This window comes from Sphaeramia orbicularis, chromosome 19 (assembly GCF_902148855.1).
Source record: "Sphaeramia orbicularis chromosome 19, fSphaOr1.1, whole genome shotgun sequence".
Taxonomy (NCBI): Eukaryota; Metazoa; Chordata; class Actinopteri; order Kurtiformes; family Apogonidae; genus Sphaeramia; species Sphaeramia orbicularis.
In genome coordinates, this window is record NC_043975.1 from 41695248 (window position 1) to 41710220 (window position 14973).

General features: G+C 35.6%; 1 long non-coding RNA gene across 1 annotated transcript; it reads left to right on the top strand.

The window, feature by feature from the left end:
* Positions 1-1755: 1755 nt before the first annotated feature.
* On the top strand, positions 1756-10040 carry LOC115439323 (uncharacterized). The gene is made up of 3 exons (XR_003938247.1): positions 1756-1769; positions 6792-6799; positions 9886-10040. It is a non-coding gene; the product is annotated as an uncharacterized LOC115439323 (long non-coding RNA).
* The last annotated feature ends 4933 nt before the right edge of the window (positions 10041-14973 follow it).

Below are 14973 nucleotides of genomic sequence, written 5' to 3' on the forward strand. Positions count from 1 at the left end.
TCCCACCCCTCATACTTTCATTATCTCCTCCTAGGGTTTACATCCAATTTGGACCAAACTGGGTGAAAATCACCTACACACATGCATGATAAAAAGTTATCATCTACATTTTTGATCAAATGTTTTGTGTGGCTGTGATGACCTCACAAACAAGCGGCCATTTTGAGAAGTATAAAAGTGTGTATATCTCGCACACAGAGACATGAATGACTCTCACATAAAAGACAGTCATTATAAAGACATGCATTAAAAAAATATGTAAAAGTGTAAAAAGTGGAGATATGACGTGCCCCTCGGAGTTTTCCACTGGGGGTGCAGTGGGGGGGTGGGCACATCACCCACTGGATTTGGAATGACTTATTGGTGTGAGTTTGTCCATGGTGGATCATAATGACAGAAGAACCAAGTCTACACCAGCACCAGCACCGGCCCTAAACCAGTACCAGGACAGACCTAATAAACCCTGTGTTTTATGTTTGATTCTTCTTCTTCTTCCGTGTTCTGTGTTTGACTCTTCTTCTGTGTTCTGTGTTCGATTCTTCTTCTTCTTCTTCTGTGTTTGATTCTTCTTCTTTTTCTGTGTATTTAGATTCGTCTTCTTCTTCCATGTTCTGTGTTTTATTCTCCTTCTTCAGTGTTTGATTCTTCTTCTTCTGTGGATCCACGGAGGTGAACAGTTGGCCTTTATTTGACTTAGTTGGTCCTGTACTGTATCATATGAGGCTTGGAATTAGAAAAGCTCTTAAAAACATGGGCCTTGGCCTAAAGATGGGACATTTCACAGTTAATCACTGTAGTTCAACGTTTGGTTTGTTTTTATATATATATATATATATATATATATATATATATATATATATATATACATATGTGTGTGTGTGTAATAAGAATAAAGTATTTTTTGTGATAACATTTGTTGCAGGACATTAATCCTTTTGCTTCATCAACTGTTTCATTATTTGAGTGTTTGCTTAATTTCATTGTTTTTTATCAATTCAACAAATTCTGTACAGACCTTGTTGTGATATTAGGGTGTACAAATAAAACTGAACTGAATTATCATAATACCCTATAATTTATGACAACTACAAATTTTCTCTTTTTTTTGTGTAAAAAAGGAAAATTACATGAAAATGTTTCCATTTATAAATGATCCTTTCACAAAATAATGTGAATAAGCTGAACAGAGATGGACAACCTGAAATGTCTTTAGAGAACTTAGTGTAATTGTATCAATATTCTGCCCGTTACTAAATGTGTTGTGTATTTGTAGATCCACTATGATGTGTACATTGGAATGGACGTGGAAATGAGAAACTGACGCATGACACTGTTAAAATTACACCAGTTTTTAAAAATACATTTCCGGTTTTTCATGGTCGTTTCTGTTATTCACATTTTTTAAAAGGATATTTTGCAAATGTAAACAATTTGGTAGAGTGGGTCGTCCAGTGACCAAAGGGTTGGCGGTTCAAATCCTGGCTATGACTCTCCACATGTGGAAGTATCCTTGGGACACTGAAGCCTAAATGTGTCCTAGTAGGTGACAGCCGCTTACTGGTGTCTGAGTGTGTGTTTGAATGGGAGGCTTTGGGCACCATGAAGATGTAGAAAACTGTGCTGTAGAAGTGCATTACATTTGTTTTTATTTACTTGATTGACCCAGCTGAGATCATATTGGACTGAATGTGGAACCAGAACTCAAATGAGTTTAACTCCTGCACTAATGGATAACTAATAACACTTTAGGTTTGGTACCTTTTTGACATGTAACTCATTTACACAGTTCAAACATCCAAATGTTTCAGACATTAGTGCTATTACTTTGACCTTTCTGCCTTTTATACTGTTTGAAACATTAAGTGTTATTTGAATAAATGGAGACGTAGCACACTCTAACTTTCACAGGTTCAGCTTTTAACATTTAAAGGGTCAAAGGGTTAAATCATGTCCTTTATGCTTGTCTTTACAGGGTCTGGGTAATACGATTCTAATGCTCACTGCTCTATCAGCTGTTCACTGTTGTTGGATAGAACTTATAATGAACCTAAACTGTACAAGTGTTTTATCCAGAACACAGTGTATTTAATGTGGACACAGCCGCTTTCATCTGTTTCATTTCAGGACCGTTTCCTTCTGGAAGGTTATCCTGTAATGCACTCGTACTCAGACAGACTTTTTTTTTTTTTTTTAACAAAACTGATCCAACTTTTGGATTGAAGTGAGTCAACGTTGGCCCCTTTTGGATCTGTATGTCAATGTTTGACCGCTGTGGATCAGCTGATAACTGTGTTGTCATCTGGGTTCTTTTTGTTCCTTCATATGTTGATTTAATTGAAACATGCTGAACTTCCAGGATAAGGCAGAGTATGTGCCTCTAGATCAGACACAGGTCAAATGCATTTATTTCACTGACACCACTTTAAGATCACAGCTCAGTAACAGGGTTAGTGCACCATGTATGTGGTTTGAAAGACATAATGATAATAATTAAGCATCAGAATGATAATTAGGTAATAGTTTGGTATCAGTAGAACAGAATTAATCACTGTTAAAAGAACAATGAAAATCAGCTGATCAGCTCTGTTCAGTTTAGGAGCACATTCTTAAAGTGAAAAAAGAAACAATATATAAAACTATCATACAGATTACACCCTTGAAGGAACATTGTTGTTATACTTTTAGTACCTTTTAAAATAACGGTGCTGTTGTGTATGTATGTTCTTATCAGCTCTTATCAGTTTGTTTTTAGTCCTGACTTTCATGGTGTTTCTTTTTTTTATACTTTATTTTTTAGCAGGTTTTACATTTTTTAACAAACAGATAATAAAAGAAAAAGTAAAGACATACAAAACAAGAGATGTCAACAAGCACAGACTGGGTAGTATCAAAAATTAAAGTACAGCGATAAATATGTGGGTCAATGAGTCACAATGTTATCCCATCGTAATAAGAAGGTTGAAATAGTTTGGGTATTGTCCTGTTTCAGTCCAAGTCAGATGATTCAGATATATTCTCATATTGCATCCAATCATGTCCCATAAACCTGCTGACATAGTTGCATCCATCATTTTTCATAAACATTTGTGTACATTTTCCTGAAATACATATTTACACATGTTGATAATAAAACACACAGATGTTGACATATATGTGTATTTCTCATGAGAAAAACAAGGTGCTGTCCTATTGGGGTGTCACATCTTCTAGGATAGATGTCCATTTTAGCCAATAATTAGTAAATTTGTCCAAATTGTGGTTCAAGGAGAAAGTTAGTTTTTCCATATTATATATTTCTTTAATAATTCCAATCCATTCCTTCTTTGTTGGGGTTTCTTCACTCAGTCATTTTCTTGTTATAGCTTTTTTACAGGCTGCCAGCATTACATTAATCAGGTATTTATCTCTAGAATTGACTGTGGGTGGTAGATTTCCAAAATAAACTGTGCAGAAATCATGTTTAATTTCAAACGCCATTATTGTGTTAATCATTTTCATCATTTCAGTCCAGTAAGGTCTAATTTTTGGACAATCCCAGAAAATGTGAAAATGGTCTGCAAGGGCGTTTCCACATTTTCTCCAACAATTCCCATAACTCGGCAGGCCCTTTTGCATTTGTTTTAATTTGGGGGTAATGAAAAATCTGACAATATTTTTCCAAGTGAATTCCTTCCAATGACCAGAATTTGACGTGCCTGATTGGGTTTTACAGATGTTCCACCAGTCCTCTTCTGAAATGATTATTTTGGCCTCTTTCTCCCATTTATATTTAATATAAAGTGCAGAAACTCCTTTGTTTTATTGTAAACATGAGTAGATCTTTGAGATTAATTTGCAGGTGACTTTGGATTTATATGCAGCGATCATGATGTCAATTAAGTCTGTGTTTCTGAGTTCCACTTTTTTTATAATGCTGTTAAAATAAGTTCTAATCTGACGGTATCTAAAAAAATCTTCCCTTCCCAAGTAATATTTATCTTTGAGTTTTTGAAAGCTGTTTAGTTCTCCATCATCTGAAGTTACACAGTACGCTGTAATGCCTCTAAAGGACCAAAGTTTAAATCGGCTATCCATCCGGGCCGGTTTGAAATCCTCATCATATGCCACCCAATGTAACAGCTTAAGCCTGTCTTCCAGTTTTAATCTATGGCATTCATCAAACCAAATATTTAGGGGGGTTTTAGTCCAGCAATTTAGCTTCTCTTTATGCTGTACATATAGAACTTTATCTCCAAGCAGTGTCTGAAGGGGTATGTCCATTTGACTAAGATCTAAATATTTCCATGTGGCAGTGTAAAGTGGATCACACCAGTAAATCAGGTATCTAAGTTGTGCTGATTTGTAGTAATCATCTATATCTGGGAGGGATAGTCCCCCTTTATCCTTGGGTAGTTGTAATGTGCCATATCTAATCCTAGGTTTTTGTCCCCTCCATATGAAACCCGAAAACATTCTATTCCATTCAATAAATTGTTTGGAAGGTATCGCTATTGGTATTGATTGAAAAAGGAAAAGTAATCTTGGTAAAATGTTCATTCTAATTATGTCTGTCTGATGGTACAAATCTAAAGGGAGTAGGGTCACCTGTTTAAATCGGACATTATTTCTTTGGTAATTGGTAAATAATTTGTATCATAAATATTCGAAAGTTCCTTGGGTATTTTGATTCCAAGATAGTGTATGTTTTCATAGTCCCAATTAAATTCACAAAGATTTTGTATATGAGTTGTAGGTGTGTAATCATATGTAATAATTTGAGTTTTATGTATATTCAATTTATAGCCAGAGTAACTACCAAACGTTTTCAGGCAGGATAATAATTTGGGAAAACTCATATCCGGTTGAGAAAGAGTCATCAATACATCATCTGCATAAAGGCAGGTTTTATATTCCGTTTTGTTAATCCAGATTCCTCCTATTTCCTTATCTTCTCTGATCGCTTGTGCGAGTGGTTCAATAAATAACACAAACAAAGCAGGGCTAAGGGGGCATCCTTGCCGACAGCCTCTTTGTAATAACACTGGGTTACTCAGACTACCATTTATTTTAATTCTAACGGTGGGGCAGTGGTATAAGTTTTTTAAAAGTGAGATTACAGAGTTGTTAAACCCAAATCGTGCCAGTGTTTGGTATAAATACTCCCAGCAAATAGAGTCAAACGCCTTTTCCACATGTAGGCTAAGGACGATTGATTTCTCTTGGTTTTTATTTATATGATCTATTATATATAGGGCCCATCTTACATGATCTTGAACCTATCTATTTTTGAGGAATCCCGTTTGATCACCATCTATTATGTCTGGGATTATATTCTCAAATCTTTTTGTGATTATTGAGGCGAAAAGTCTGTAGTCAAAATTTAAGATGGATATTGGTCTATATGAGCTACACATGGATTTATTCTTGCCTTGTTTTGGAATGATAGAGATTATTGCCTGGTTCCAGGACATTGGTATTGCTCCCCCTGTGAGTACAAAATTAAAACATTTAAGTAGTAATGGTGATATAATTTCTCTTAACATTTTAAACCATTCAGCTGGAAATCCATCTGCCCCTGGTGTTTTGTTTGTTTTTAATCTTGCTATTGCCTTATCTAATTCTTCTTTTGTTATCTCACACATCAATGTTCTGTTTTGTTCTGTTCCAACTGATGGTGGATCCAGAACATCCAAAAAATCTTTAATTTTTGAGGGGTCAGTGCCATCTGGTTGTGTATATAAATGTTTATAGTAGTTTTCAAAGGATTGTTGTATTTCTTTCAAAGAGTGACTTATCTTACCCGATTGTGTATCTTTAATTTTATGGATAGACCTTTCATCCTGTTGCTTTCTTATCCTCCATGCTAATAACTTTTTAGCTCTTGGTCCATTATCACAGTATCTCTGTTTGGTAAATTTGGCTTTAATCTCTTCCTTATTGTCATAAATTTTATTTAAGCTTTGTTTAGTTGACTCAATCTGGTCAAGTATTTGAGGATCATTAAATTCCATATGTTCAATTTCAAGATTCTTAAGTTTATGTAATAAATTATTGATCTGCTATTGTTTTTCCTTCTTTTTGTGTGATGACCACATTATTAATTTTCCTCGGATTACTGCTTTAGCCACGTCCCAAACATTGCTTGGAGATGTTTCCTCATTATCATTAAAATCCAGGTAGTCTTTGAATTCTTTTTGAATAAATTTCTTACTCAAAGGGTCATTCAATAGACTGGTATTCAACCTCCATGTCGTGGTTTTAGCCTCAGTGTCTAAATGACGGGTTAAGTATACCCCAGAATGGTCAGATATGTCTTTAACCCCTATTTCACATTTCAAAATTCTGTGTCTGTCTGAGTTGAACATAAAAAAATAGTCAATTCTTGAGTATACTCTGTGGATGGGAGAAGAAAGTAAATTGCCTATCTGTAGGGTGGAATTCTCTCCAAACATCTGTCATACCAGCTTCCAGGAGAAGTTTTTAACCATATTTGTCTCGGAGTTAATTTTTTTAGTTAAGTTAGTAGAGTCAAGGGAGGGTTGTAGTTGAATATTCCAGTCCCCACCACAGATGAGAGTAACATGGTTCTCTTCAGCTATTATATATATATTTTTTTTTTGAGGAATGTCTTATCATTACCTGGGGGTCTATATATATTTAACAACATAACTGGTTTATGATCAATGTGTCCTGTTACCAAAATATATTGCCCGTCTGTATCTCTCATTTGTTTGGAGAACTGGAACGTTATGTTATTTGGGATTAAAATTGCTACACCTCTTGCTTGTCTGTGACTGTGTGATGAATAATAGGTATTTTTGTAGCCAAAGATCTTCAGCTTTTCATGTTCTTTATCATTTAGATGAGTCTCCTGCCAAAAAATTATTTGCTGTTTTTCCCTTTTCATTTTACTAATTAAATTCTTTCTTTTGATGGGATTTTGCAGTCCATTTACATTTAAAGTAATAACTTTATAAACCTGGTTTTGCATTTTATCTTTTTGGTTTGGTGTTTAGATTATGATACATCATTGACCTGAACATATAACTCAAATGTGTCTGTGCAGAACAGTAAAATGAACAAACATACATGACCTCCAAAAGTGAAGTATGAAAATAACTTCTGAACAAGGAGGGGAAGCCTCCCAGTGAAGGGCCCCTCCAGATAAGTCGTTTCTCCTTTAACATATTACCTGAGTTCTATTACCAGGTTAACACAGTTGTCGTCTCCCACTGTGGTCTAAATTATCATCTTAAACAGAAAAATATATTTTAGCCAAGAACATTTTTCCTCGTATTATGGATCACAATACTTAAACAGTGAGCCAAGATTTATTTAGAACACAGTTAACAATAGAATATACCTTGTAAGGTTTCCGCATAGATCTACGTGTACATTCCTTTGTCCTTAATTGAGTGTCTCTTTATTTACTCACAGTTACATCTCAAGTCGGGTTTTCTTTATGTAGAGGCGAACGTTGGAACTTCCTCAGCTTCTCTCAGACCCACTCGGTGTCCACATTCTGTTTTTGATGTCTTGAAGATCTGCGAACCTCCAAGGAATGTTTCTCAAGTTTTTTGTGGGATATCGTTGTTATGTCTGCAGGGTCGGTGTCGTCCGGTATCGGGTCATCAGTTCCTTCATCAGCTGTCAAGATTCCCTTCTTCAACATGTCCTCCCTTGCTTCTTTTGCATTATTGTAAGTTGTGGGACCGTCCTCATAAAAGACTCAAAGTTTTGTGGGTGCTGGTGTCTGGAACCTTAATCCCTTTTCCTTTAAAGTCTTTCTCAGTGGGGTATATTCCTTTCTTCTTTTCATAATTTCTGCTGGGTAGTCGTGGTCGAAGTAGATTCTGTTACCATTCAGGTGTATTTCTTTTTTTCGCCATGCGGTGGATAACACCAGTTCCTTGGTTCTATACGTGAGGAAGCAGACAATCATGGATCTCGGAGGAGCGTGTGTAGGTGGTTTCAGTCCCAGTGACCTGTGGCAGCACTGTATTCTCAGATCGATGTCCGTGAACAATAATTCCGTTCTGATAATCTTCTCCAGGAACTCACGTGCATTGCTCCCCTCCATCCCCTCGGGGATTCTGAAAATTCTCAGGTTGTTTCTCCTGGAACGTGCCTCTAGGTCCGTTTGCTTTGACTGAATGCATTGTAGTTCTTGCGCCGTCTGCAGAAGCATGTCTTTTGCATAAGCATTCCATTCTTCCATAGCCGTCACTCTATTTTCAAATTCATCCATCCTTGTCTCTGTATTTTTCAGTTCAGTCCCAATTTCATTCAGTTTCTGGTTAACTTCATCTTTAAAGTTTCCCAGTTCCTCTTTCATGTTGTGTCTAATAGTTTCACAGATACCGTTTAACTCCTTCATGTCGGCGTGCCCTGCTTTTATTTCAGCACGGATAGCACTGAAGCTAGCATGCAGTGAGTTCATGTCCTTATGTTCGTTAGCTTCCCTCATGTCGACTGCACCATGTGCTTCTCCAGTCACCATTTCTTCACTTTTCTTGGTTTTATGACTCACTATTGTCTTAGTATTCCTTAACTTATATTTCCCCATAAGAAATTTTCATATCATTTCTCACCCACTTTCGTCTTAATCAGGGAAAGTATTAGACCTTTCAGGGAGCTCTCGCTTTACACCACCTCTCCATTCACCGCCATGCCAGAAGTCCCTCTTCATGGTGTTTCTGTATATTAGTGTGGATGTGCGGCTGTGGTTTCCATTTGGGTAACTTCTGCTGCTGTCTGTTCCAGGACACTCTGAAAAAAAAAAACATTTTTAATCTCAGTCAGCTTTTTTTTCCTGGTTAAATAAAGGTTTTAATAAATAAAATTATAAATAAATATCTATATATCTATATATCTATATATATATACATACATACATACATACATACATATATATATATATATATATATATATATATATATATATATATACACAGGGTGGGGAAGCAAAATTTACACTGAACATTTAGTTGTTCTTTCTCAGCAGGCACTACGTCAATTGTTTTGAAACCAAACATATATTGATGTCATAATCATACCTAACACTATTATCCATACCTTTTCAGAAACTTTTGCCCATATGAGTAATCAGGAAAGCAAACGTCAAAGAGTGTGTGATTTGCTGAATGCACTTGTCACACCAAAGGTGATTTCAAAAATAGTCGGAGTGTCCATAAAGACTGTTTATAATGTAAAGAAGAGAATGACTATGAGCAAAACTATTACGAGAAAGTCTGGAAGATACTATTAAAGAAGAATGGGAGAAGTTGTCACCCAAATATTTGAGGAACACTTGCGCAAGTTTCAGGAAGCGTGTGAAGGCAGTTATTGAGAAAGAAGGAGGACACATAGAATAAAAACCTTTTCTATGATATAAATTTTCTTATGGCAAATAATTTCTCATGACTTTCAATAAACTAATTGGTCATACACTGTCTTTCAATCCCTGCCTCAAAATACTGTAAATTTTGCTTCCCCACCCTGTATATGTATGTACTGGAAAAACACTGACAATACACAAAGCAATACAAAAAACACTGTAAACATACAACTAACAATACCACAGAGGAGGAGAAATATATTCAAAATATAACGGATATATAAAAGGTAAGATGACAAATATGGTGCATGTGTCAGTGAGTATGACATCAGCTGTTACTGAGGGTGGAGCTTATTGGTTTAATCCATTCACCAGCATATGTTGTATTTTAAACATTTCTTCTGAGAAGTATTGGACAAAACACAACTTTTGGGACAGAACAGTTGACTATTTATCATATATTTATCATTATCTGAATGATATAAGAGGACAGAGGGTTTAAACACAGTCCATGTTCTTTTTTTTTTTTTTTTTTCCTTGGTGTTGGTTGTACTAAAATCCCTCTAAAGTGTTAAAGGACCCATGTTTGTCTAACTCCACTTTTCTTAGTCCGCGGTTCATTTCTTTGTGTATTTGGACCCTAATAGTTCATACAGTTTGAATTTGAACCCTCCAGCTGCTGCTAAACTATCTTTAGATTCATTTGGACACAAATCCAGTGGATTTCTACAACCTGTTTGAATTCCTGCTTAATTAGTTGCGTCTCTAACTAGTTCTGTCTCCACATTTGCACATATCAGGTCCAGACTTCAGACCAACTAGGGATGTAATGATATGAAAATTTCATATCACGGTTATTGTGACCAAAATTATCATGGTTATCATCATTATTGTGGTATTGTTGAAATTGTGCTAAACATGTTCAAAAAGTACTTACATACACACTGAAACAATTTAACCAAGTTGTATTAAAAAAAAATAATAAAATAAAATAAAAGGCACAATGTACCCTCTATTGGCAGAAACATTCAAATATTAACCCTTAGTGGTCTGAGTTTATTTTGGCTGTTTTTCAGTCCTTTTGATTTTGCCTTTATATAGTATATAAACAAGAAAAGCACTCGGACAGCGCAGACCTCCACCAAGACAGATCTGCCCCCCCCCCGATCACCACCAAAATTTAATCATTTCTTCCTTGTGCCAGTATCAGCATTTCCTGAAAATTTCCTGAAAATCCATCCTTAACTTTTTGAGTTATCTTGCTCACAAACAAACATGCAAACAAACAAACAAACAAACAAACAAACAAACACGCAAACACACAGAGCAAAGCGATCACAATACCTCCTGGCGGAGGTAACAAATGTTTACAATACCCATGTTTGGTATCTTTTTTTTCAGCAACACGTCATCTGTATCATCTGTCTATTTTTTTTTTTTCACTTTAACCTACTATAAAAAACATAAAAGGACACAAAACACACAAAAATACATTTAAAATCCGATTTGAAAAATGTATATAATTTACTGCATAAATAACACACAGATGCTTAATGAACCTTTTCAAAGACGTTAAAAGTGAATATTGGTTCCAAATATTAGGTACATAAAATCAAAATTGTAATAAATTAAAACTATACTCAAATATTTGACATAAAAGCAGATCTTTACATAGGGTTTTTTCCCCTAAAAGTGCAGTAATCAAACACGGTCATCATGATAATTAGAATTTAAACGGTAATACTAACCGTCTGCAATTTTATTGTCGTTTATCGTTATAACGGTAATTGTTACATCCCTAAGATCAACATTTCTCCAGTTCGACATAACTGTTGGGGGCAGGGCCAAGGATGCCGGTAGAATAATCCTCAATCAATACAGAGTTCTAACTAGTCCTTCAAACGTTAGCTTACCATGTCATTGCTGATCACAGGGGTCATGCTAATGCTAACTGTCTTCTGTAAAGCAGGGTTAGGGTCAGTAATGAGCATATGTTCATGTGGACAATGGACTGTCTTCTGCTGTCTTCACCCATTGGCTGAACACCAACAGGAAGCAGAACTTTACAGATGCATTTTGGATTCATGGTCTTGCTGGGGGTTTTTTATATACAAGAGACCAAGGTTTCATGTTGTGTTTATTAATTTTTGTTTTTATCCCTTACCCAACCCTTTTTAATGTTAACCCGACAGCTTTTATGCCCCCCCCCTTGTGTCACTAAATGATGCTGTGACGTGTTGTTTGGAGTGAAAATGTAGAAAATCAGAAGGATTGTAGCTGTAAATGCAGAATGTGTGTGTGTTTAGGATCGGTTTTTAAATGTTAATCTAATCAGTGTGTTTCATTTCACTGCCTTCTGTCTTCAACCTCAGATTAGCAAACAGTGTTGTCCAAGTCAATGATCGTCCCATCACCACATTCAACTTCAAATAGCTTATCATTGAGCTCTCAAGCAAACAGTGACAGAGGGACTTTTTCAGTAAGTGGATTAGGTTAATGATTGTATGAACCTTCAGGACAGCAGGGAGGACACACAGATAGGAGCCACTTCCATTAATACCAACACAATACATGGAGTCCAGTGATTAATATGAACACAATCTATGGACCTGAGTGTGCATAGAACAGTGTTTCAGATGGATAGGCTGAAGGTTCAGATGAATACTAATGATGATGAAGGAAATAATGAGGAATGATGAGCATGACTGATACTGTCAAGGACATTAACCTAAACCATTTACTGATCCTTAAAGACCCAAACGTCCTCCTTTAACCCTTACAGACCCAAATGTCCACCTTTAACCCTTAAAGACCCAAATGTCCTCCTTTAACCCTTAAAGACCCAAATGTCCTCCTTTTAACCCTTAAAGACCCAAACGTCCACCTTTAACCCATACAGACCCAAACGTCTACCTTTAACCTAAACCATCTACTGATCTAAACTGTTTCATTCCTGTTGATCCACTAATCCTATCAATCCATGTCAATAATTGGTGGAAAATACAGTTCTTCATCTTTTCATGGTCAACAGATATGACCATATTTGGACGTTCAGAGGCTCCGTAGTTACCGTGGAAACACCATCATCTTCTCCAACATTGATTCTCCAGTCAAAACCCATGGAGTTGGATCACTGCCAGTGGATGGACACACTGGGTTTATGTTCAGTTAATGACAGATTGGATTGAAAAAGATGTTGTTTATTCAGTTTGATCTGTTTTCTGATAGAATAACCATCAACTTTAATCTGAGCTCTACATGATCAATAAAATAAATTTAGGAAAATACCTGATTTTGAGTGAAAAAAAACACAAAATACAGAAGATAATATCAAATCAAAATCAAAGCAAAGTTTATTTATATAGCACTGTACAACAACACAAAGAAGCCCAAAGTGCTTTACATCTAAAAGCATGATTAAATTATAAGATAGAAACAGGTTAATTAAGTACCATAAATATGTGTAAAGCAATAGGACACAACACACAGTGATGAAAGAGAGCACAGATTCAAACCTAACAGTGTCTCAGTGCTAAAGGTTAAAAACCAGTCTAAACAGGTGAGTCTTTAATCTGGATTTGAGATATTCAAATAATATAATAATAATCTAATAAATCTAAATCGAATAATAATATTGTAATAAATGCTAATAAACCATGCAATAAAGGTTGAATACAGAGTTAAATTCCTGTGGGCCTTGCAGAGACGTACCAGTGGGTGTTAATGGGTTAACTTCTGTGACTGTGATCACAGGTTAGTGGCCTCACACATACGAGTGGATTCCAAAATCAGCAGTATGCACATTGATCTGAGCCTGTGTTTGGTGTAATGGTTCACAAATTGTGCAGGGTAAAGTCAACATTTGGATGGTTCGAACACACAGTAGGTGGGTGAACTGTTCAGCAGGTAGCCAACTGATTCCAAAGTGCCGCTGTGATCTGCTCAGTTCACACACTTTGACAAACACACACTGCCGACCCTCATCTTAATGACACTGTTTTTAAGGAAACCATGGTCATGTATCAGAAATGCTGTCACCAAGGTTATTATAGTTACCGAAAAGTAACGAAATGACCAAAACTAGAATTGTAAAAACATTTTCGTTAACTGAAATAAATAAAAACTATAATTAAAAGAAAAAAAAAAAAAATTGAAACTATATTGTGTGCTTACAAAACTAACTAAAACAGATAAAAATTATGGTTAAAATTCCCTTCATAATTCCTAAGCTCAACGCCCATTCGTTATGTTTCTTATTTATTTTCATTTGCAGTTTTATTATGGGATGGATTTTGTCACATGGAAGAAAAATGAACCAGTAAGACTGTGTCAATAAAAACAGATAAATGGTAGTCATATCTGATGAATATTTGAGACAAACTCATGGGTTCGGTGTGTGTTTTCTGACAAATCAGTTTAAGAGAAAAAAAGACACATTTTAGCCATATTTATCCAAAAGACATGAGAGTTTGAGTAACATGAAGTGAAAATTAAAAATAGATTAATCATAAAGTGAACTGAGCTGAACTGAATTGAAATGAATTGAATTGGACAGGATTGAACTGACTGGAATTGACTTGAGTTGAATTGACTTGAATCAGACTGAACTGTATTGAACTAAACTGAATTGAACTGAACTGAATTGAACTGAATTGAATTGGACTGAACTGTATTGAACTGGCCTGAACTGAATTGAACTGAGCAGTGATAGTCACTAGTCTTTTTTTCCATTTTCCCTCAAATTGTGTGAATATAACTTGTGCATAAAAATTTACCTAATCGAAAAAAAATTACTATTTCACCAAAATTCTCATTTTTTGATAAAAAGTTTTTGTATTGAAAGAGATAGTTTTTTGGGTGTAGCGCAATTGGTATATACACAAAACTGTAATGGAAAGACCTTTTTCTGCAATGAGTCACATAAAAAAAAGAAAAAAAAAAAAGAATGTTGACAGATGTTACAACAAGAGAAGAAGAAGAGTTGAACCCAAACGTGTGTATGTGTGGACACACCAGGAAACCACATCAGTTTAGAATTTAGTAGGAGACAGAGGGGGAATATAGAATAAGAATGAATATATCTGGAAATCAACACCATGTTTATGGAATGACGTCTCATGATAATAAATAAACAAATCATCACATTTATGCTGGTTTTTTTTGGTATTTAGTAAATATGGGTAAAGTTTAGCGCAGATGTCCAATGGAAAAGAGACTAGTGATGTGACCTGGATAAGCTTTGTAATAAGAATGGAGCTCTATAATAAAGAATCAAATATAGAATGAAACATTGTAGACATACAGTAGATAACAGCTGTGAGGAGGATCAATACATTGTTGATCAGTTTATTAGACAAATGAAAAGACAAAAGCAGCTTTTAAAACCATTATCAGGCAGTGGGGTGAAGTACTTAATCTATGAGCTGCTGTTAAAAGTTAGACAGGCTGATATTGACTTCATATGAACAGTAGAATGAAAGGCTCTGTTCATCCAGGACAGTCCGACAACAGCTATCCCAGTATGTAGAAGGTGTGCAGGTGTGTGTGCTTGTGTGTGTGCAGGTGTGTGTATGTGTGTGTGTGTGTGTGTGTCACTGGTTAATGTGTGCTTCTGTTTGAACAACTGAGGAATGTGTTGACTGTTGACCTTGGCCAAA